The sequence below is a fragment of the Amborella trichopoda genome, chromosome 1 (assembly GCF_054954075.1).
Source record: "Amborella trichopoda isolate Santa Cruz 75 chromosome 1, AtrichopodaSantaCruz75HAP2 v2.0, whole genome shotgun sequence".
Taxonomy (NCBI): domain Eukaryota; kingdom Viridiplantae; phylum Streptophyta; class Magnoliopsida; order Amborellales; family Amborellaceae; genus Amborella; species Amborella trichopoda.
In genome coordinates this window covers 55,267,448-55,293,552 of record NC_142336.1, presented here as the reverse complement: position 1 = coordinate 55,293,552, position 26,105 = coordinate 55,267,448, and the positions used below count along the sequence as shown (strand labels likewise).

The following is a 26,105-nucleotide window of genomic DNA, read 5'->3' as shown; positions in this document are numbered from 1 at the left end:
ATTTTCTCAACTGGGTAGGGCCCCTTTTAGTTTGCATTTTGCAACACATATCAAAGCACTATACAAACCCCTATGCCCTTCGTTCCTTGAAACCTATTTGTTGCCTTGAACATGGAAAGGGTTCTACCTACCTAACCATAACTGTAATCGAAACTTGTACCTTTAGCACATAGATATCAATGTGCCCATTAAAGAGCCAAAAAAAATTCAGCAGGATGACATGATTGAAACTTGAGAGACCGAGCCGGATCTTGGTCTAAGCTCGACATACCTCCCATTTTGAGTCAAGGTCCTATAGGGTCCGCCAAGTTTCATCGCGGGTCGTAAGTTTTCGGGTTTTGTTATGTAACTCTATAGATTAGACTTCCTGTCGTGTTGAAATGATATGGTCGTGCAAGACACTGTTGGGTCTGCAAACTGCAATCAGCTGATTTTTATTGTTATAATGATTTGGTAGGAAAAGATGAAGTGAATTTTGGGGCCCATCTTTCCCAGTCTTCCACTCAATCTATTTCCTAAACTAAGTACTTAGTCCATGGAAATCAAACCAGAACAAGTGAGAGTACTTTTAATAGGATATAATTGCGGTCCGGCCCAACAACGTAATTAGGTGGTTTTGCCCCCCAAAACAACATGGGGATTTCCTTAATCTAAACATTTTCAAACCATAATTGAGTCACCTTGTGGGCAGTTCTAGAAAGGAAAGATAAAGTACTTGAACTCTTGAAATTTAGAATGTCCCATATATGAGTTTGTCTAGAGTTAACAACCCCTCAAAATGTAAAGGTTCAAGTTAGAAGGGATTGTGATGAGTGTATTTATCAAAAAAATGATTATTTTTTTATTAAAAGATTATTTAAATAAATAATTTTACTATTAAGTGAGGACAAATTTGAAATTTTTACAAAAATACAATGGCATTTGAAAATTAGTATTCTTGAACTTTATTTGTAGAGTGCTTTCGTTTTTTAGTTAAATTTCAATTTTACCCCTTATGGAGATGACAAAAGTATCTTTTGTCTCGTAGTAATATTTACAAAATTGCCCCACAAAAGTAACTTTTTTTAAAAAAATAGACTACAAAATTAATAAATACACCATTTAAGTTAAAAGGGGTTGTGATGGATGTATTTATCAAAACAATCATTATTTTTTAATTAAAAAATTATTTAAATAAATAACTTTACCATCAAGTGAGGGCAAATTTGAAATTTTTATAAAAGTAGAATGGCATTTTGGAAGTTAGTGGGCTGAAACTTTATTTGTAGAGTGTCATTGTCTTTTAGTTAAAATTTCAACTTTATCCCTTATAAAAATGACAAAAGTACCCTTGGTCTTGGAGTTCACAAAAGTAACTTTCTTTAAAAATTAGACAACAAAATTAATAAATCTATCTCACAACTCTCTTTAGATTATCTCATATATATATATCAGTGTTTAAAAAAACGTCGAGTCGAATCGGACTCACCCAGTTCGACTCGGGAATCGCCATGGACAAATCGAATGGACGAAAAAAACGGGAATCGTCCGGTTCTAGAGAGAACCGGACGATTCTGTACAGTGACTCGCCGATTCACTGTACGGAATCGGCGAGTCCGAACAGTGAATAGGCGAGTCCCGTATGGATTTTTTTTTTTTTTTTTTTTTTTTGTAATCCATGATAGATTTTTTTGTAATACTTGGTCGATTTTTTTGTAATCCACGATCGAATTGCTTTTTTTTTTTTGTAATCCATGATCGAATTTTTTGTAATCCATGATCAAAATGTTTGTTTTTTTTTCTTGTAATCCATGATCGAATTTTTTGTTTTTTTTTTTTTTTTTGTAACCCATGATAGAATTTTTTGTAATCCATGATTGAATGTTTTGTAATACATGATCGAAATGTTTGTTTTTTTTTTGTAATCCATGATCGAAATGTTTGTTTGTTTTTTTGTAATCCATGATCGAATTTTTTGTTTTTTGCTTTTTTTGTAACTCATGATAGACTTTTTTGTAATCCATGATTGAATTTTTTGTAACCCATGATCGAATTGTTTTTTTCTTTTTTTGTAATCCACGATTGAATTTTTTGTTTTTTGTGTTTGGTTTTTTTTGTAATCCATGATCGAATTATTTTTTGTAATCCATGGTAGAATTTTTTGAAAATTTGTGATTTTTTTTTTTTAATCCATGATCGAATTTTTTTTTGTAATCCATGATAGAATTTTTTGAAAATTTGTGATTTTTTTTTTTTAATCCATGATCAATTTTTTTGAAAATTTGTTAATTTTTTTTTTAAATCCATATTATTCAAAGAGAGAGATGATGATTTTGAGGCCACCCTATCCCAGCCATATTATTCAGCAACAGTGTAGGATGAGCACGACAGTGCAGGTGAGCATGAAGGATGGACAATCTTCGTGGTTTTTAGATTGGGAACACAACAAAACACTAACACTCAGGGATTTAGGAATAGTAAGACGCCTGCTAATATCGATGATTCGTTTTTAGATCGAATCAATGAATTGTTAAACGAATTCAATCAATAGCACCAGCGTGACCAAGAAAAACAATAACGTCGTCTATCATTTTATTTTTAGATTATATGTTACTAATTTTATGCTTTATTGTAGTCCATGTATGTTAATATACTTATTCCATGATAATTATATGTTTATCCTTTTGTGTGATGTAAATTAAATGCTGAATGGCGGTTCATGCAGGGAAAGAACATATCAATATTCGCATATTCATTCAAAAACATAAAAATTCTTAATGGAGTACCCTCATTTCTTATTGAATTCCTAAAAAACAATATTTATAATGAATTTTAATAATTTTTTCGGATTTTTTTTAAGCTTTATTATGACCGATTCACCCGATTCCCGATCCGGATCGCCGATTCGCCGATTTTTTTGGAAGCCCGATCCGGGACACCGATCCGTTTTTTAAACCATTGATATATATATATATATGAGATATTTTAAACTTCACAACCCTTTAAATTACAAAAGTTAAAGATAGACAGTGTTGTGAAAGGTGGATTTATCAATTTTGTTGTCTATTTTTTTAAAAAAGTTATGGGGTAAATTTGTAAATATTACTAAGAGATAAATGGTATTTTTGTCATCTCTATAAGGGGTAAAATTGAAATTTTAACTAAAGGACTAGGTCACTCTATAAATAAAGTTCCAGGACACTAACTATCAAAATGTCATTGTACTTTTGTGAAAATTTCAAATTTGCATTTGCTTAATGGAAAAGTTACCTATTTAAATAAATTTTTAATGAAAAAGTAATGATTGTTTTGATAAATACACCCATCACAACTTCTAACTTGAACCTTTTTATTTTGAGGGGTTGTTAACTATAGACAAACCCTATATATATATATATATATATATATATATATATATATATATATATATATATATTGGGAGAAGTTTTGAGCGTGGTCCTATGAATTGAGGTCCCCTTCAAAAAAAAACTTAGGTATGAATTTAGGAAATGAAACACATCTAAGCAACTCTAGATGCATTTCCCCTTAAGATCCAAAATTATGGATCTAAAAAAACAGTGCAAAACTCATAATCAGTGAACTGAATCATTTTTGGAACAAGAATGATTGTGACTTCCATGTACAAAAGTGTTCACAACAACGCCCGAGGGCGGCGAGGCGGGGCACGGCTTTTTGACCGCGATGCTAAGCACCTTCGAACGGAAACAAAGTCAATCAGAGTTAGAGGTTAGAGTTCCGTCAAATTATGGTCTGAGAGGGAGGTAGGCCGAAGGACCGCTCTCTCTCACAAACCACCGGCAGTTACTGGTTTATGGGACAATGAAGCAAAAAATTCACAAAACAAGAAGAAGTTTCGGAAATTCTAAAGCAAAGAAGGGGAGAGATTTAGAAAATAGTTTTAAAATAGGGAACTAGGGCTAAACTATACTAAATATGCAAAATAAAAATTTAAATGGTGCGGTTTGTATAGAGCCTAGGCTCTAAACAACCAAATTAGAGCCTACCTTCAAATAGTGTCGAGAAATGTGGTTTTACTATTGGAAATCTTTGTGATTGCCTTAAAATATATTTTTATATTTATTTATAAAATTCAAAGCGTCAAAAATAGGGTAGATCAACATATCTATGAGAACTTGAAAATCTTGAAAATTGACGGTCTAAAAATGCATTACAAAATACACTATTTCTAAAACTTGAAATCCATTATTTTCTCATGTCCATACATCTTGATGTTGAGATGATCTATTTGAAGATATTTGGGCATCAAAATAACCTCTTCAAGTAAACTTTTTGAGGCATGCTCAAATTTGAATTTGTTTACAGTCTTGGCTCTATATAAACTTTTCCCAAATCTAAATAAGAGAAAATCGATGAACTTACTTGAATTCAGGCCCACAGACCTGACACTCTTAGATCTAAGATTGTGTGCCAACCTCTTTCGCCTCTTAGAGTTCATCAATTAGAATTGAACATTGGTAAGATTGATTGGGTGCTGACATGGACTTGAACTGAGTACCAAGCCTAGGGTCTAAAGGAAGAGTCTAGGGTCTATGAGTGTAACCGGGAGTCTTTGATTTGATCGGCTTGGGGGTAGTTTTTGGCTTAGGATAAGGTTTCAGAGGTTCAAAGTAAGGCTCAGGGATTTGTGAGAGGGGAAATTATGGTTCTTGGACTCGGGGTTTCTAAGGATCTAGGGTTTAGTGCATAGAATAATAAGGCTTCGCCTAATTCTCTAAAATATGGGGCACCTATAATGTAGGTGAGGGTCTATATTTATAGGCTAGGCCCTAGATAACGGCTCTTGCAAGTAGCAGCTCAATCTAAGCAGTAGATCTCTGGCGAAACACAATATTACGCATGCGTAGATAGGTGTTACGCAGACATGGTGGACCCCACAATTTTGGCAGTTTCGTGCCAATTGCCTTGTTATGTCCGTTGGGGTGTTTTCAATTTGTAAATGCGCCATTTTAGGTATGTTTGGGTGGTAGTAATAGGTTTAAATTAAGGGTTTCAAAGGTCATAAAGGTGGGTCAACTAAGGTTTAGTGGGGGTTATAGTTTTAATTGGGTTTGACCTAGGATTGAAGATGTGGCTCAGGTATAGGTTAGTTTAGGTAAGTTTTAGGTGGGTTTAGGCCATTTAGGTGGGTTTTAATGGAGCTTAGGTCTAAATTGGAAGGTTCAAGGATGGTTAAATGCTTATTTAAGGAGGTTTAAGGGGGTTTAGTGGACTAAGAGGTTGAACTAATTTAATTAAGTTCTAAATGTGGGAGTTCATTAACTTCTGTGGTGCATGAGATAGGCTATGGTGTATGGAGAATGGTGGTCCTAGGGTGTACGGCAATAGTATGGTCGCTAATCTAGTTTTAGGCCAAAAGATTTCTTGGTGAGGAGAATTTCAGGGTTTGGGTTAGGGGTTAGTCTAGGAATGGTTTAGGCTTATACTCGAAGTTTTCCGAGGTCTTAGCTTCCTAGAATTTCTTCAGCCGAGAATGGCGTGTCTACAAAAAGATAAAGGGAAAAGTTTATATAGAGCCGAGGCTCTAAACAATCAAATAAGAGCTTACCTCAAAAATTTCACTAGAAGAGGTTTTTTTGATGCCCAAATATCATCAAATTGATCATCTTGACGTCAAGATGAGTGGACATAAGAAAAAAATAGATTTCAAGTTTTGAAAATAGTGCATTTTGTAACTTATTTTTGGACCGTCAATTTTCAAGTTGTCACAGATCTGTCGATCTACACTATTTTTGAAACTTTAAACTTTATAAATAAATATTGAAAATATACTTTAGGCTATCACAAAGATTTATAATATTGAAACCACATTTCTCGACACTATTGAAGGTAGGCTCTAATTTGATTGTTTAGAGCCTAAGCTCTATACAAACCGCACCCAATAAGTGGTCTCTTTATAGACTATATATATATATATATATATATATATATATTTATAGATATTCTCTTTTTTTAAAAAAGTTTCATCTATTTTTTTTAGTCTCTTTTTTTAAAAAAGTTTATCTATATTTTTTTAGGTCATTCTAAATTCCCACCCCATAAACCGTTTTTTTTTCATTTATTAATTCAGATCTATACCCATTTCAAGTCACAAATCCGATACAGATGTGAGGGTAAACAATCTACCTCCCCACCAATCCAAGTTTTAAAACACTGCTTAAAATAAACAATGACCAAAGGCTTAAGCATCGAGGTACTCCATATTTAAATTTCAAAATTCATTTTTTTCATTTGCATTATCAACCTACGAAATTTTAGTACAAAATCCATCCCCAAGATGGAATTGAAAGGAGACTGCCATTAAGTATCGGCTTACTCACCAAAAACCCCACCGTTCTTTAATTTGATGCATTTTCATTTTTTAAAGGGTGAGGTCACCTTATACCATACAAGTAAAATGCATTTTTAAATTTTGTCAAAAAACGTAATTTTGATATCAAAAACTTTAAGATGGCTTAAAAGTCCATGTTCAACTTTAATTATGAAATTTAAAATTTCAAGAATAATATAGGTTGAACATATTTTAGACATTTGAAAATCCTGAAAATCCGATCCCACTAACTTTTACAAGATATTATTTTTAACATTTGGAATTCTTTTTTTTCTTTATAGGCATATGCCTTGAGGTCGAAATGATCAATTGAAAGATTTTTCAGCGATATACTCCTTTATAATGAATTTTTAGGGGACAAAGTTTATATAGAACCTAGGCTCTAAACAATCAAATTAGAGCCTACCTCAAAACTTTCACTAGACGAGGTTGTTTTGATGCCCAAATATCATTAAATTGATCATCTCGACATCAAGATGCATGAGAAAAAAAAATGAATTTCAAAATTTAAAAATCGTGTATTTTGTAATGCATTTTTGAACCGTCAATTTTCAATATTTTCAAGTTTTCATAGATCTTCTCGATTTTTCGACCGTCAATTTTAAATTTTATAATGAAAGATGAAAATATAATTTAAAGCTATCACAAAACTTTCCAGTAGTGAAACCATATTTCTCGACTCTATTTGAAGGTGGGCTCTAATTTGATTGTTTAGAACGTCGGCTCTAAACAAACCTCAGCCTTTTTGAGGTGCACTTGCATTAACATTATAAAATTACAACCTTATATAAACTTTTTCCTTTTGTAAATACCTTACCTTAAAGAATTGATGGGCGCTCATCACTAATATCCCGGGCAAAAAGGATGAATCCAAGGAAACACAGAATCCCCTAGGAAGAGGGAGACCAATTTTAGGTTTCAGAAACCCCCCAAACCAATTGGGAAGACCAATTTTAGGTTTGAGAAACCCCCCAAACCTATTGTCTCAAAGCTCAATATCAAGCTCGAGACTATGATACCTGTAACTGAGTACTTGAACCACATGCAAAGGTAAAGAAATCAAGCAACTTCCTGCTACTTACCTACGAGTAAGCCACTGGTACCCAAAAGGCCATATACTGTGCATGTCCGAAACCATTTACGTATACCATGTTCTTGGCATATGGTCTTCAGAACAACCTCCTTCCACATGTTATTCATATCAAGGAATAAAGGAAAGAAAGTTTCCATAGGAAGGTGACAACGACCATTCTATACCAACTTGTATGAATGCATTTCGATGTTTCAGCTTAGAAAAACTTCTTCTCCTTCAGGCTCTCCACCGTCTCCTTGAGGCTGACCTCTAAAGGAGTAAAGTTGACTCCCAACTTCTGTGTTTTCTCCTTGGATACCTGAAATTTTGGCGGGAAGGGATTCTCATCTGCACACCTGCCAATTAGAAATCCATTTTCTGAAGTAATTAACACAAACAGGTAGTGATGCCACTGAAACATGCACAGCTCTGAATCAGAATTCATGAAATTATAGCATGGAATGTTTCTTGTAGGGGCTATGTTAGACTTTGCTGTAGTGTTCCGGCTTTATCTGATGTCTCCAAAGAGACAAAAGAGCAAGAGCATTAACAGCAGAATATGCAGTAATTTCTAACCAAAACTGTAACTTCCTGTGTGAAAATCTTTGTATGAGATACTAAGCAGCAGGCATTTTCTCTTTTATTGGAAACCCATTCGCATTTTCCACATGCATATACATATGAACAAACTTCAGGGTTCATGAGTAGTTACTAAGAAAATCCACAAAGGGAAACAATCTGTGGAGCGCTTTGTAGAGAGTAAAATGAATCTAATAGCAAAAGATTGGACCTATTAGGTTCTGGTGGGAGAGAGCTTACTTTTGAGGGACTGGATATTCTGGGTACAGCTCATGCAACAGCTTCACAACTGCTGAAAAGTGCACCACTCTCTCAACCAAACAATATCTACCACTTGCTGATGGAACCTCATACGCAAGAATATGGGCCTCTGCAACATCTTTGACATTTACCCATCCAAAAGTTCCATTCGTATATGTAGGACTTCCTGCACCAGAAAAAAGAAAAAAGAAAATGAAAATGAAAATGAAAACTTCGAATAATCAATAAGACAGCCTAGAAGTGAGGTACCAATGGATGAAGAGATTACTTCATCCAAATTGTACATTCTACTAGAGCCGCATGACATCTTAGTGTCATTTGCGACTACAGTACATTGCTTTGAACACAACATTAATTTCAAATCTACTCTTTGCACTCTTCTCCAATGCCGTAAGTAGATGCCCGAAGTATAATATAATTCTTCTTTTCTGATCCAAAACATAACTTTCATTTTTTAGGTAGTTCAGCAGTAGGAAAAATCAGTATGTTTTATTGCAACAGTAGCATATTAACCATTCAAGCACAAGCCCCATTCAAGCACAAGCCCCAATTCTAATGGTAGGTCAGATTGCTTGAGCTTTTCGGGACAAACTTCAAGGGTTCAAACGCTTGACCTCCCTCACCCACACAAGGAAGTCTAACACTAAGCCAAAGTCCAAGTATTGCTTCAAAAGGACTCTTAAATATTTATGGTTAGCTTCTATTAACCAATACAAGGACAACACATTTGACCCTTCATGAAATCTGAAAACTTTGCACTTCACTCATTTGAAAATGAAACGGAACAACAAGATTGAACACTATAGGAAGAAAAAACTGGCAATGGATAAGCCTCAAAGTTAGTATCAAGGACAGCTTCCTAAAGCTAATCAAAACTCATAGCTGCTCAATCAGTTTGATGGCTCTTTCTGCTAAAATGGATTGTTATGTCATTACAATACCTGGCCTCGCATTTATATCAGGAAGCAAAAGAAAGTATCTGCTCTCCTGCATCTTTTTCCACACATTATTATTACTATTTACGACAATCTCCTAGTACTTGAATAAAAAATTTCATGCTTCACACTGAAGCTCCTTAAACCTGCCTCACCACAATGCAAAACGCCTCGTGCCTTTTCTTCGTTTCATAAGTAGAATCCGTCATGTTGCTCAACAAAATAATTTCACTGTCATGCTATTCCAGAAACTGGAGAGAGATGTATAAAATGTTGGAACATGGGCAATAAACTTTTCTATTTTAATCTTTTCTGTTCTTTTAAAGAACTTCAAACCAAGAATCGATCAGGTAATAATCATTCCATTCCATCCCCTGGGTACTACAGTCCACTACCTGCCTCAAATTTATGCGGCAGATTACACAGTAAAGAGAAACGCAATCTCAAGAACTTATCCCCATTCTTCCTTATACAAAAGATTCACCGCTAAGGGCCAGGCTTACCATTTACAAGATCTAGAATAGCAGCACAACTTTTGTTCAAAGTTGGTTGAAGAAGAGGACCAATAACCATTGCTGGATTTATCGTCACCAAGTCAATCCCCTTCTCCTTGGCAAAATCCCATGCAGCCTTCTCAGCCAAGGTTTTTGATAATACATACCAGTTCTGCCAGAAGAAACGCAACATACTTCCAAAAAATAAGGTAACACACTCAGATCATTAGAAATATAATCAAGAATGCACAACATCTAAACAACCAGAAACCACATTGAAAAGATAAAATGCAACTGAAATAGAGATAATAAATAAAAAAATTTGAAGTACAACTACTTGGAAAACAATACTAGAAGGAAGCCAAGCACAACATGCACTCAAGCATGTGTGCATAGAGGTGCATGTGTGTGTGTGTGCGTGTACATAGATAGATAAATGGATAGATAGATAGTGTGATACACAAAACCTCCATTTTTTTTTACTCATGTTGTCACTTGAAAACTACGCCAGTCCCCTTTTTATGATGAATATCCTTTCTTAGTTGAAACCTTAAAAAATAGGACTAAGGAGTGTATTTCTGTAAAAACCATTCTTATAAAATTTTGGGAGCAACTGCAACAAGTACCCGTCACCTTGTGCTGCAGTTAGAAACTGTAATGCTCCTTTCTCCTTGATGAATACCCCTAAGTCCAAAAGTTAAATAACATAAAAAGAATTTTAGTAGACATTATTCTCATAATTTTTTTGCAGAAAGCCTAAAATTTTGAGAGGGGCACCCCACCCATAGCGGTATAGCCATATGTGCTAACCGATCTTCATACAAGTCTCCTCTTTGTCATCGGTTGATGTTGTTGTTCTCATCACTTCAATTGTTATGCATATATTCTTGAATGAGCAGGTAATGACTAAGAAAGGGACAGTCCTCATAATGATAATTTGAATTCATGGTAGACAAAGCTTTGAAGGCGTATCAAGTGTTATAAAAAGGGAAGTTCATGAAATAATTGTGAAATCTGTTACCGTAACTAAACCTAAAAAAATCCCGGCCATCTCTGGTATACCATACCATCCAACATTAAAGTCACATGAATCATGAAGTAGGTGTTGCTAGCTTATATGAAGTGTGGTTTTGCACTTCAAATAAGTGTAAACATATTCATTTTATGCAATAGTTGTATAGTAATATAATGAAACAATATTAAAAAACCATGTTAGGGTCATTTGTTTGACGCCAATTTTTATATATACATGTTTTTCATTTCAATGCACAATCACAAAAAGGAAGAATTTGAAAACACCCCTTATAAGGTGTTTTTTTAGCCCAATTAACATAGGCCGTCCATTTTGGTAAGATTCTTGGATCTGAGCCTTAAAAGGATTTTTTCTATTTCTAAATTTATTAGACAGTTTTATTATGATTAGATGAACAATGTAAAGGACAAAAAGGATTTTGAGTTCATAAAAGCCTAGATCTTGAAATTCACCAAATGAATGGTTTAGATTCATTATTGGACGGGGCTCATTTTGACCATATCTAGGGTAAAAAAATGAATTTTACTTTTTTTTGGATTGATTATTAGGATGAAGAGAGGATGTATATAATTTTTGAGGCCATACAAATACCACAAACGTGGTTTGCTAGAAGTGAGGTTTCATTATATTACAATGACAGGGTGACATGAAATAATTTCATATATATGATCTAGTTCTGTTAGTTAGAGTGTCTTGGAGGGTCTGCTTTTCATTAATCAAAATTAACACCCTTGTGATAGGAAAGGTGACAGGAATGACCTTCCCTTCCTGTCCCTTCCCTTTATACGCCCATTGTCAAAGATTCCCCACTGCTGCCCCCCTTGCTCGGTGTGCAGGAAGGAGCGAAGAGTTGCCTGTAGTATCCTAGGACTTAGCATGCAACCCCAGAATCGTTAACTGTTAACGGCACGTCGAATCGAAGGCATTTAACAGACATTTGCTCACGTTATATAGTCCTAGATATACGTTTGGTCTGGCACAACTCCAGTTGAACTTTTGGTCAAATAGGAGACCTTCAGCTTTTCAACTAGGGCATCTCCATCCACCAATAAATAAGAACCATATGCACTCTACTACTGAACCATTCGTCTACCAATATTCACAGCATAACCATATTTCATACAACATATAACAGGAACATTTTATTCAAATTGTACTTCAAGGTTTCCATACCATTAGCTGATTTTTATTGTTATAATGATTTGGCAGGAAAAGATGAAGTGAATTTTGGGACCCATCTTTCTCAGTCTTCCACTCAATCTAATTCCTAAACTAAGTACTTAGTCCATGGAAATCAAACCAGAACAAGTGAGAGTACTTTTAATAGGATATAATTTGTGGTCCGGCCCAACAACGTAATTAGGTGATCTTGCCCCCCCAAAACAACATGAGGATATCTGTAATCTAACCATTTTCCAACAATAATTGAGTCACCTTGTGCGCAGTTCTAGAAAGGAAAAAGAAAGTACTAGAACTTTTGAAACTCTAGAACTATAGTCAGAGATGGTCCACAATTACTTTTTGAAGAAAAATTGATTTATTAGGAGTGTTTTTCAAAGCTCCAATCCTTTTTGTTTTTGATAGAATTGAGTTTTAATATGACTAAATATGATCTTAAAATTTGCAGACCAAGTAACTCCCCTTAACCATTTCCATTCCTCTTCCTTTAATATGTCATGGTTTTGACAAGCAAGATTGCTACTCATGAAGATGGTGTGAGCTATATCAAACACATGCGTGTATTAATAAGAAGGGATTGTCTATAAAGATACCGTTCATCTTTTGTATATAGCGGTCACAATCATTCCCATTAAGTAGATGTCAAATTGAAAGGCTTGGGGTAAGTCATGAAGTCCAAGATTTTCTTTTTATTGGAACATTGTGTCTATTCAATGGCACTCTTATAACCATCTATTTTAAAATTTAAGAGATAAGAATGATTATGACCTCCATATACAAAAGATAAATAGTTAGACAATTCCTAAGAGGAAATCTCTATTGTTTAGTTTGATGCATTTTTAGTTTTGCGAATGCCAGTAGTTATCATGGGTGCATTCACAATTCATTAGTTACAAGCAAAATCCTTATAGAGCTCAAGCTGCTTCCCATAGGTCCTCAATTGTTTTTCTCTCATTTTGTGCTTGTTATAAACTATGAACGTTTTATACGTTTCTCTCTCATTCTATGCTTGGATTCTTGAAATTGAACGTGAACCATATCATAGCAGTCGATTATGCTATAAAAAGAACAATAAATCAAACTCTAAGCTGTTGGGATTGATTGGTGAAAAATCAGCAAGGGTTGATAACATTCATAACTATTGTACATTCATATCAATATAAACAAGCAAGCAATGTAAATTACACAATATCAAAGCAAGAACATTAAATGAAAAATCCAGCAGCATTTAATCCATAGAGCACAAGGATTTAACGTTGTTCGATGACAAATCGTGACCTACATCCACGGGAGAATGGTGCGAAACTTTACTTATTGATTTGAGAAGATTACAAAGTGAAATCGAACTCAAAATATTAATTTTCAGAAAGCCTTTATTATTCTAAACGGAGCTAAAAAAAAGGCACCAAGAACACCCTAAAATAGGTTTTTTTTAACACTTTCTCTCACTAAAACATGGCACACATCAAACTCACAATGGAATTCAAGTCTTTTGCTCACTTTCTCTCTATAAAACAGAGTATACTAAGCCCTCAAGAGAAAACGCAGTTGTAGCCCAATCTCTCTATCTTTTTCTCACTCTTTCTCTCTCTTAAACAAAATGGTTTTAATCCCTGAAAAAGAATAAAATTCCTACAACATGACAACTATTGGATTAGATACAATCCAATGGTAAAAGAGAAAAAAGTTAAATAAAATTCTCACATGTGTGATTTGTTTTCACACACGTAATAACCTGATCTAGCCAATATTCATACAAGTTCCATCTTCGATCATTTGTTTCATCTTTTTCTTGTCATGCCTCCATTTCTTCGGCATATGCTCTTGATGGAGCAGGAAATAACTGACAGAGACAATACATTTGCACATAATTATCACATCACCTAACTTCAAAATTACCTAAGTGCTGTCTACAGTATTACATAGCTTATATCAAAATGTGTTTTATACTCCAAGTTAGTAAAAGGACATGGCAATATATAAACTCTAACCATAGGTGTTTCATCAGTCCTATATGCTGCATTTGATTTGACCAACTCTACCAAACTTTTGGTCAACTAGGACAATACCTTCATCTTTAAATCTAACATTCCCATGATTAAGAAGCATGTGTACTAATGTTACTGGACTATTCACCTATCAAAAATCTCCACGTGACTATACTTCATGAAAAACACATGACAAGCACTGAAAGCTAAACCACCTTAGAGCTAAACCGCCTTTTAATAAGAACACTAGTTCTTTTCATAAGTAATTTATAAGCATACCTATCCAGTATTCACTTTAAGACAAGTCTTAGCAGATAAATTGACTCATGTCACTTTAAAAGCATCATGAACAGTGAATGTGGATCATATTAAGGGTCAAAATCCATGAAGAAAGCAAATCATCAAAAGCTACAAACCTGTACTTATTTGCAATACGTAGCTTCAGAAAACCAGGTCTCATCAACAACAATATCAGCAGTTAGAGGTTTTCTGTTGTATGATACTGCTGTTATGGAGGATGTCAAAACCAACCTTTTCACGGACGGTGTTTTGGAACTGCACACAAGAACATTAAGAGTTCCCTCCACAGAGATCGATTATTTCAGCGTGGTAGGTCCAATAAACAGCAAAATAGTAAGATACAATGACAACTAATATACTCGTAATTACGAGGTAGGCAAATAAAGAAACTGATACTCAATCCAGTAACAGTAGACAAAAGATGTAGATAATTACTTTGTCTTTTAGGAAGACATATGACTAAACATCCCAGGAATGCAAGCTTGAACTGTTACCTACTTTTAGTTTATGGACTATTTCTATATAGTATCTACAAATGCAGCACTTTAGATGACAAATCGAAAATAGTCAATGCATATCAAAGCACACGAGAAACCTAAAGACTAAAATGCACAGTAAAATGACACTCAGATACTAGTATCAACATTTTAAATAAAAAACTGAAACTGCAGAACACAAATCAAAGGAAAAATTCATGTTTGCTGTAATGATTTGCGCTCGCAATGACATCTAATCAACTCTACCATTTGGCATTCAAAATGATTCAATTTATGGATTGGAGGTTGGCACATTGTTCAATGAGCTAAAACCAACCACCTGAAAGAGAACACATGGGATTACATGGAAATGAATGGGCATTAGAAAATGTCACCTGTGCAAATCGATGTAATGAAGTGTCCTGTCTATCAAACATCATTGTTGAAAAGTTTAGTCATCAGAAACAGCCCATGGGTAATAGGAGAATGGATTATTTCCATTAAGAATCACCAAAGAATTGGAAGAAGCATATTAGTTTTAGGAGAGGACCACTTTGCAATTACAACTTTCTTAGAAGTGAGGAGTCAATAATATCATTATTTGTAAAGAAAAATATAAGCTAACTAAATCAGAGGCATAATACAATGATGCTCAATAAAATGCAGGCTTGAAAACAGGTACAACTTGTTTTAGCAATGGTGCTTTAAATTGATCATGAGTGCAATTTATGGAGATTTATTGACTTTCCAAAACCTGGGATAATACCAGGACAATGTGGCATTTCAAATAAAGGCATACATGACTCCAATTCGAAGTGTCAATTGGGCAACTAAATCTGCCCCAAAAATGTAAATTAATATTATGGAAAATTTAGGTACGGACCCAAAACAATTTTCTGAATTAAAAAATAGTCTATATTTTGTGACATTTTGCAGTGAGGTCCAAACTTCCAAGTTCTTATTATTCCGTTGTACCCCATGGTTTAGAGGTCCAACCTTATGATTGCACAAAACACAAAAACCAAGTGTTTAGACGGTCCGAGAGCTCTAAATATGGGCTTTTGAACTACCCAAAACATAAATGACCTAAGCGTTTGGTGGTTCGAAAGTTGGAATTTGGAAACTGATGTAAATGATGAACTCAAAATTTCAGACCTCATAGTAGTTTGGAAATATCCCCAAATTTGGGCTATTATTTAAGGCAAAATTATTTTGGGTTCATGCATTAGTTTACCTAATATTATTACATTGCAAACGCCCTTAGCAAGTTTGTAACTACACATGAACAAATTGAGAACAAACAAAAAGGGTGATGCAGTGTGAAAAACACCATCACAACCATCCACTGCTGCATCCAACGATCTATATTCCAGGTTGTTGGCTTCGTACAATTGAAGCCTTTCATTGGCTCCTTCGAGTTCTAGCAAGTGTTTGGTTTTTTTTTTTTGAGTCATCTGCGATACCATTACATTATACTCATGACATGCGCCGTTCAATTGAAGAATAATGCACACTCGGCGTTTTAAAACCTAGGAATCCGGATGGGAGAGACTGGGAGTTACTAATTTGGATTGGATTTTCTGGGTGTGCAATTGTGTTCCCGCACTTTTCATATTAATTTTTGTATCTATTGTCTTACCAATTCAGCTGGCAAGGCAATTTAATAGCTGCTTTCAAGTTTTGAAACCCTGCTCCAAACAAATATGGACTAGGGACAGATTCAAAAGTAAAAATAAAAATAAAAATAAAGAATCAATAAGAGAGGCTTAGTTCAGCCATATACTCTATAATTTTTCTAAAAGCCTTTAGAGAGATAAAGCATGTGATCATGTTTATGCTCAAATTTGTGTCGATTTTTGGGATGAGATGTTTTCAAATCTTAGTAAAAATTGAATTACTTTTAAAAATGTATTGAGAGCGTGGTCGCTTGAATTATGAGCTTAAAAAAATCCCAAATCTATACAAATCTGGTCTTTTTCTAAATCTATTGGAATCGCTAGCTCCAAATCCATATTTTGTCCTAAAAAAAAAAAAGCTTCTAAATTTAATTAAATCTAATAATAAATTAATTTCCAGAAAAATAAAATAAAGCAGAGAATTAAATGAAAATTAAAATTAAATTAAGCAAAAAAAGATATACTGACCTCTGGGGACCCGAAACCCAGAGTTTCGGGCTTGGAGCAGGCCGCTCTTCAGATTTGCACCACTATCTTCTTTTTTGGATGTGTTTGCTTACTAGAATTGGTAGATACAAGGTCTTTTGATCTGGATCTAGGGTTTCTAAGGCCTAAAGAAAAATTGTGACTTTTAGGTAGGGTCTATCTAGGATTTTCTTGAGATTTCTTAGGATTGGAGAAGAATTTGCTTTAGTTTTCTAAAGGTTTTGAGATATCCAAAGGTTGAATATGAATTCTAAAATTTTCTGTGATTTTGAGGGAGTTTTTCTAATTTTTTAAGAATTTTCTAAAGGGCTTTCTTATTTTTGGGTTGGGTTTTTTGGGCTATTTTTCTAATTTTTAAAATTTGCAAAAGATTTTTTTTATCTCTTTTCTTGATATTTCTTTTGGGTTATGGAGGGAAGGGTTTAAAGGATTCAATTAGTGATTTTTCTTGATCTTTTTGGATTTTTTTCGAGATTTTTTAGATTTATCTTGAAGTTTTAACTTTATCTAATTAAAAAAAACATATTTACTGCATCATAAAATGACCTTATTGTATCATCAAATGCCTTACTTAGTCATCAGGACGTGTCTGGGACTGTCAAGCTGCGTTACGGCTCGGCCCGCTCCAACCTGCAACTCGATACTTCTGTCATTTGTTAGATTTTTTTATCCGTACGTCAAATTCAGACGATTCTTGGATCGTTAGAAAACTCTTGGGCTCTAATTCAAATTGGGATAAGTTTTAGGCTGTTTTGAAGCAATTATATTGAGTCTAGGTTGCCTATAGTTTACTAGAGTTTGTATGGTCTTTTAGGCTCAGAATCGAAGTTTATAGAAGTTCCCTTAACCAAAATTTTGAAGGGTGACTGCTGATTACTTCAAAAGTTCTCCGTGCAACAAATATTCTGAACATTTTTTGAGAGATATCTCTTAAAAGAAGTCAACAACATCATTTCAGATTTAAGTCTTTTACCAAAGTTGCCTTTCAGTTGGTTCTAGGACACAACGTTGTTAATTGACACAACAATATTCTCTTGATCAAATGACCCTAATAATATATTTCCATCTCTTAATAACTTGTCATGAGTTCTCGCTGATGCTTAATTTTCTGGGTAAGATTTCCTTACAACATCATTAAAGGTGCCGAAGAACATTAAGAGTAATATCTTTAAAATTTCAATTCACTCAAGTACCTGTTGAACAATATAGCAAAAATTTGATTAAATCACTCCTGCTCAAGATTAGAACACTAAGCAAGCTATGTCGGTAATTTAGCCTCACTTGAATGGCCCAAGAAAATAATAAAAGAATACCGTTAGCTGTTGAGAGTTTGCAACATGGAATAAGGGTTTAGAATGAAAAAAAAATTGAGTTATTTGTTGCTATCTCTAAACAATCAGAGGTATATTTATCATTTGACAGTTTCATATTGCTAACTATAAACAAGCAAGGGTATTTTACCATTTAGCTTGGGCCACTTCAGAAGGGTTAAATTATCAAAATTAGTCTACTTTATTTTGGGTCTTAATCTCAAACGAAGGAAATTTGGTCATCTTTACTATATATTTTTTAAGTACTGTAGGGAAATGAAACTTAAAAGACCAACATTTATATATTACATAGGATGATTTGACCCCTTTAATAATTTTGTAAGCTAATATAACCTTTTAACTTATATTTTCCTTGAGTCAATTGGGATTAATTCTAGGACGATTTCTATGCCTCCAAGCTCACATATGTAGAAGTGCAGATAGGGGTGGCAATAGACCCAGACTCGACCCAGGACCTAGAGGGTATACCCGACACTGGTTTGGGTATGGGTCCAACATTTGGACCTGTGGGTTGGGCTTGGGTCCAAAACCTGGACCCAAACACTATTTGGGTTTGGGTCCGGGTCCAGTTGGACCCGACCCTTATCCAACACGTACCCATAAACTATTGGAGATAAAATACTTCAAGCTCTATTCATTTGGGAGTATTTAGTATTATATACAATAAGGATTTATAGTCATCTTTAGCTATTAAATGATAAAAGAGGGCTTGAAATCTTATGCCAGGTGATTGAGACCTTGTTGCCAATAATATGGGTATATGATAGTAAAAAAAGGGCAAAAAAAAGAAGTAGATCGTAGTGATGGTGGTAATGGACCCAACTAAACTCAGAACCTGACGGGATAGACCCAAGACCCGACTGGTATGGCTATGGGCCCAACTTTAAAACCCGACGGGATGGGTCCGAGTCCAAAACCTGGACCAGAATACATTTGGGTATGGGTCTGGATTCAGCCAGACCCCGACCATTCCCGACCCATTGCCACCCCTAAATGCAGGCCACTTAATAAATCTATTTTTGAGATAGATTTTATTACTTAATTTTTAAGGAAATGTAATCTCTAACATGGAGATATGAATATGAATAAATAAATAAATTTTAAAAACTAGAAATAATAGTTTTAGCAAGAAAAAAATTAGACCATTAGTTTCCATTGTTTTTAGATAGAACACCTAATTGTATCCATCTTTAAGATGGATACTTTACGCTTTCTGGACCGCATATGTAGAAATGTGGTCCAGCCCTCATGAAACAAGTTTCCTCAATTCTAAGTGGAAGCAACAAAATCTTGACTATAGTGGCTTCGAGAGAAATTACCTTAACTGATGTGTATGGCATGTCAATGCAATTTTACAATATAAATTAAAGTCTCACCTCAAAAGCCCATTTTCGGTTTGAAAATACTAATGACAGCAAAAAAAACTAATTTTACTCCTGATTATAAAATTTGAAACTCAAAAAATGATTAAGATCTAGCAAATCTATTAACACTTGAAAATAGATGGTCCAAATAATTTGTTACGCAATACTATTTTTAAAAACATATTATTTTCTTCGTAGCTATGACTATGGATGACTAGATGATCACTTTGAAGTTTTTTTTTTTTTTTTTTTGTTGTTGTAGTAATTGCATTTTCTAGTGTAGTTTTGAGGTGAAATTTTATTTTTTTATCAAAACCTTGGGTTTAGGTAAACTTTTTCCAAATAAATTGCGGGTGTTGTTAGCGTAGGGTTTGTAAAGCCGCAGTTCTAGCACTCGAAACCTTTACGATGACAAGTAAATCTATTTACATCCATGATTATGAAATATAAAGCTCCAGATCTAGTGTACTAAAACTTGATGGTCATAAAAGATGCATTATTTCTAGAGCTTTAAAATGCAAATTATTTTTTTCTTTTAAGATGCCTAATTGTTGGGTTGATTGAAAGGTTTGTGGGCCGGAACTGCATCTTCAATATTTGATATGTAACTTTTAAAAATGGACCTGGCTTTCTTGAGTCCCCCGACTCATATTATTTTTATGTGGGCTCTCTTGAACACCTATTATTTTTATCGGTCTTAATCCAAATTTGTAGTGATCCATGATTTATGCTATGATGATCATGGATAAAAAAAATATGATGATCATGGATAAAAAAAACATAATAAAATAAAATTTTAAAATATTTTATTAGAATATTTTTCATATCTATTAGATAGGAGTATTTAATTGTGGATATTCATCTTAATGATGGACGTTTGTAATTGCGTGGGCTACTAAGTCAGCTGACCCACAAAACACTTTTTCTTTAAAAATTGGGGAGCGGTATAATACACTTACCCATGATTATACGAAACGGTTAGCGTGGTAGGGTCACCATTTTTTTTAAGTCACAGCTCAAAACTCGTGGGAAAGGGATTTTTAGTGCCAAATGATCGTACCAACCATGATAATTATAGATTTCAAAAAGAAAAATTCAAACCCTGCATCTTATAACATATGGGCAAGCTTTTCATGCTTCCCCTACGACATAAGATTTACGTGCATCTCCTTATCTAACTCTCCATTTTGAATGGAGGGCTAAGATTCACGTGTCTACACTATTTTATTTTTAATTTTTTTATATAAAATATTTTGATACCAAATTTTGAGCATCCAATCCTCTATCAAACTCACACTTGTAAAAAATAAAAAAATATTTTCAATAAAATAAAATGACCAAAATACCCATGAAAGTTTTGAAGGGTATTTTGGTTATTATATTCTATCGAAAAAATTAATTTTAATATTTTTTATAGGTGTGCCCCAACGAGAAGATAGCACGTACCAAATTTCATATTCATACAATTTGCATTAAAAAATTAAAAATAAAATACTATGAGTTGATGGATCTAAATCAAATGGTAAGTGACTCACTTCATCAAAATTGAACGGCTGGATGGTAGGGAAAGCAAAGATCCTCTATGTTGTATGGGAAGTATAAAAACCATTCCCATAACATATTATTTGAACAATCTATAAAGTTGCAACCTTTAATATAGAAGTAAGGTGGAACTTAAATATCCAATGGAAATGAGCATTTCGAAGTTGAAAAAATCTTCTAACTGATCTTCTTGACCACAAGATGTATAGAGTTAAGACGTATGATGATAAAGAAAAAAGAAATTTCAAGTCCTAAAAATAGTGCATCTTATAACAGGGTATATGAACCATCTATTTTCAAGATTTTAAAATGTTTATAGATCTGCTTGTTTTCACTTTTTTTAAACTTTTAAATTTTTTTAATTAGTGTGGAACATAAATTTTCAAGCTATCATAAGATTTTTGACTCTAGAACTACATCTTCGGCAAAATTTAGAGGTGCACCTTACTTGTATAGTATAAAGTGAGAACCTTATCTCACCCTGTAAAAATTTCACAAAATCGCAAGATTTGTACCTTTTTTAGAGTTTCAATTGTCTTAATCAGGGGTAGAAGAAAACTTTCAAGCAAAAATAGCAATATTCAACACTGGAATTTCATGTCCGATGAGGTTTTAATGACTTTACTTTTTAATTGTAAAGGTAGCACCTCACAACCTAGTCACCACGTTGTGCTTTTCATTCCCACCACTAACACTACTCCACTAACACTTTAAAAAAGCTAACTCCTGATCTACTTGCAAAAATGGGTAGGGGCTTGTCTTCCCTACTGAATTATCCAAAAAAAATTGTAAAGCCGCAAGCTTTTGCTACCCTTATCCTCAAGTATAGCCTCTATTAACATCAAAGAAAATCTACACAAGGGCTCAAAATATTATGTGGAATTAAAAGATAGTCTATATTTTGGGGAATTTGACAGTAAAGTCCAAATTTTTTAAATTTCTTGTCTATATTTTACCCCCAACATTCGAATTGCCTTGAACATAAAAAAGAAAAAAATTGTGCGAGTGGTTTAAAATTCCAATTTAGAAAAAATACTTGGTGCGTGGGTAGTTTGAAATTTCAATTTTCGCCTAGTATTTTAGGATATTTTACAATGAGGTTCAAAAATTTTGAAATTTTTTATTTACATTTTACCCATTTCCAAACCACCTAGAACACAAAAGAAAAAATAAAAGTATTAGGGTAGTTTGAAAGTCTAATTTTTCAAGCTGCCTAAAATACAAAAAATAAGCTTCCGAGCAATCTCGTCCAAATCCAAAACCATCCAAAAAAATAAAAGGAGTATTCTGATTTTACCACGAAGGAAAAAACAAAAAAAACAAGTACTTTGAACCAACTTTCAAAACAAAGCAAATGAGAATTAAAAAAAAACAATAGACCACATCGTTATTTCAAAACCGGAATTTATGGATTGATAGTCTACCCCACATATCTATGTCAGATCACTAGATCGGCGATCTAGATAGGTCTGAATTGTTGATAAAAAAATACCAATAAATAAAAAAATAACATACAATTTAAATAGTGGTTTATGAGGTGGAGATTTAGGGGTCAAAAAAAATATTAGATAAGTTTGAAAAAACAAAAAATATAAAATGAGGGTTTGTAATGGGGAACTAAGCCAGGATTTATACCATCCCAAAACCAACTCAATCCCGACCGATTGTCCATCCAAATCGGCGATCCAAATTAGGAATAGCCGGGTTTGATAACACTGACCTCAATCCCAAAACTCCAAAGGGACATATTTCAACTTGCAACTTCCTTTGGTCCATAAAAAATATTCGCTTTATAAACCATAGAAACCAACATGATTTACGTATGGTCTGTTATGGTTACAAACCAGATAAGATTATTGAAAAAAAAAAAATGGAAAAAAAAACCAATGCGAGGATTAAATCATCGATGAAGCCCCATTGTATAAAGCAAACCTGAATTCCATTTCTCATTGAGGTTATAACACCAAAAAATCCTTAAAAACCATGCCATAAGAAACTTGATCGTCATTTTCTTGATCCAGTAAAGCAAAATCTAGCAACCAATGTTTCAAAATTCCTCGGTACGAATAGCAAGTCGACCATGAATATGTGGAGGCCCCTAGTTCCTAGTTAGAATGGAAATCAGTCCGGTTCTTTTGAACTTGATCCTGATTATTCAACCAGTCCGTTTTATCTTTTATCACTTTTAATTTTTATTTTTTATAATGGAAACTAAAAAAATTATCCATATCTTTTGAAATAATTCCAAAATACCCTTAAAAAAAGAAAAGAAAAAATCAAGGTATTGAGCTAAAATAGTTGTAAATGTCCAAAATATTAAATACCTCATCTTCAATTGGTATTTTGATGAAATTTTTATTTTGGGTAAATCAGTGCAGAAGACAAGTCCCCATTCAATTTGTTTTTAAGTAGATTAAGAGGTAATTTTTTTTTAAAAAATATATTAATAAGTCAGTGTTAGTAGTGAGAATGAAAATTACAAAGTGGTTACTAAAATGTGGGGTGCTATAGCCATGTTCTTTTCCATGAATTTTTTTAATTATTATTTACCGTTTTTTTTGACACCGCTCCTCCATTAAAACCAGAGAATCCTCCCTATTTACTGATTCAGACTAGATTCGATTAGCTGATCTGGTTGTTGAAACAATGCTATTGATAATGTACTTTCAATAAAAAACAGAAGAAGAAGAAAATGTACTTTCAATAAAAAAAAAAAAAATGAAAAAAATGTACTTTCAACTCCAATATCACCAAACAGAAAGAACTACTAGGAAGGGGAAGATATAAAAGAAGAACCCAAGTGGAAAATGGATTACTGATATCTCGAACAGTGGCTCGGACTGTGTATCCCCTCTATAGAAGAAGATTGACGAGCCATGAAGCAATGAAGCCGGAAGCTCCAGTCACACACAACCTTCCCTCTCATTTTCTCTCTCTCTCTCTCTCTCTAACTTTCTCTCTCTCTCTCTCTCTCCAACTTTCTCTCTCTCTCTCTCTCCAACTTTCTCTCTCTAGCTCTTCAGGGCTCAGCAGTGATACCAACAACTTTTCCCATTCTCTCCTTATATAAACATCCCTCTTTCTCTCTCTCTCTAACTTTCTCTCTCATGCTCTGCACTCAATACGGACGCTAGCTTGTTCTTTTCCTTACTATTTCTGTATCTGGTGAGTACCCTGTCTCTTCATTATTGGTAGATGCCAACTCGACGGCCTGTCTTTCTTCAGTACTCAGTGCACGCACTGACTCTCTGTCGTTGCATCTGAACCTGCATGTGATGAGGTTTCCCAATTGAGATACTGCCATTTAAAGGTGAATTACCTACAGACAAGAACATTAAAATATCAGATGAGTTCATTTTATTCCGAATTGAGTAATGCTGTTTAAGGGTGAATTATGCACGGACAAAATTATTCAAATATAATACGATTTTGAATTAAAATTATCAACTTGAGGTTTTTTTTTTACTTTTTCTAAAATTGCTCTTTAGTCGGATTTATTGCAGGGCCGTGCTGTAATATTTGGAGCAATAAGAGTCGGTCTGATGTTAGCATCATTGAACCGCCGCCTCTTGTTTTTTTTTTCAAAATGGTCAAAGGTTGACATCCTCATATTGCAAATATATACTTGGTTAAGCATTAGAGGCGGTCTCAGCGCTGAGCTGCCCATTCTCGAGCCGCCTTCTCTAGAGGTCTTCAAGAGGTTGGTATCCTCATAATATATTAGCAAATTTGCTTGCTAAAAAATAAGGTGGTTGGAGGATGCCAAACTCATATTGCCTTTTGGGCATTGCCCTTGATATTAGGGCATTGTCCTATTAATGAAAAACTTAAAAAAAAATAAAAATAAAAAGCAGTTTGAAGATAGCTATCCTTGGATTGAACAAAATTTTGAAAACAATAAAAAGAAACACGGGTTGATCAATATTCTGCATAACTTTTACCCGAAATTGATCCATTTTGGAATTTTTTTGTGTTCCTACATAAATTACTCGCTGTTTAATATGAAAAAGAGATGGTGGTTTTATGTTCCTTTTGCATGAGACAGTATTGGCGTTATTAATGTTTTGGATTTGGTAATCTCTATAATATTCTTCATAAATTCGATCATTTAAGTAAAGTAGGAACCGACAAAAGGCCATGTGTTTTTATGGGTAGCTAACAAAAGGTCATGTCCTATACTATTCTAGACTTTGTCAATTTAATAAGCTACTCGTGTGGAATACGGAAAAATAGAAAGGGAATTAAATGGGGTTAATAACTGGTGAAATTTTTAAACCAAAAATTTTATTTGCACGCATATCATATATTTCCTTCATGTTTTCTTTGCTTCCTCCTCTCCTTCCTGGTCTCTATGTTGGCTTTCTTCCTTTTTCCCTTTTTCAGTTTTCTATCCTAAATTTATCGTTTGTCTTATTCTTAATTGCTTGTTGTGAGCTGCTGCAGTCCTTCTCATGACCGCCATTGTTGGGCGTCGCATCAGAGGAGCTTGTGCACCACCCCAACTCCGGTCTAGAGTCTATTGTAGATGGGATGTGTGTATTTGTGATTGTTTTTGGATAGGTGTGGGGTAGTTGGGGTTTGTGATGGTTGTCTCTTATTGCTATTGGAGTGGTCGAGTTGGAGCTTAGAATGCATGTGTTGGTGAGCCGTTGAGGTTTGAGTTTTGTAGTTTTTGAAGCTGAGTGAGTTCATCCTGAATTCTCCTCTATTTCTTCCTTTATTTTGCTTATGTAATTTTGAAGCTCTGCTCCTCTATCTAATGAAACTTATTATCGCATTTTATCAAAAATATTAAAACCCTTGCCTAATGGGGTTATTGGCATCCAAATTGAGGGATCCAACCTTCTAAGCCCAGTGACCTACTTGGAAACAGAGAATCATACTACTCCTAATGAAGTATTTAAATAGGAATAGAAATCATCAAGTGTTAGTCAATTTGGATTTAACTATTTAAAAAGTTTCGACTCCTCTAGTTTATGAAGTAGATCTCAAAATTTTAGATAAAAAAATTGTTTTAATTGATTGGAAGTTGTGAAAAAA

General features: G+C 34.0%; 1 pseudogene across 1 annotated transcript; it reads right to left on the bottom strand.

The window, feature by feature from the left end:
- Positions 1 to 7,142: 7,142 nt before the first annotated feature.
- LOC18440873 (phenylacetaldehyde reductase-like) lies at positions 7,143 to 24,369 on the bottom strand (annotated as a pseudogene). Its single transcript, XR_016040490.1, has 7 exons — positions 24,217 to 24,369; positions 23,862 to 23,981; positions 15,914 to 16,120; positions 14,307 to 14,471; positions 9,700 to 9,862; positions 8,241 to 8,427; positions 7,143 to 7,777 (listed from the first exon to the last, which is right to left on the bottom strand). The product of XR_016040490.1 is annotated as a phenylacetaldehyde reductase-like (transcript).
- Positions 24,370 to 26,105: the final 1,736 nt, after the last annotated feature.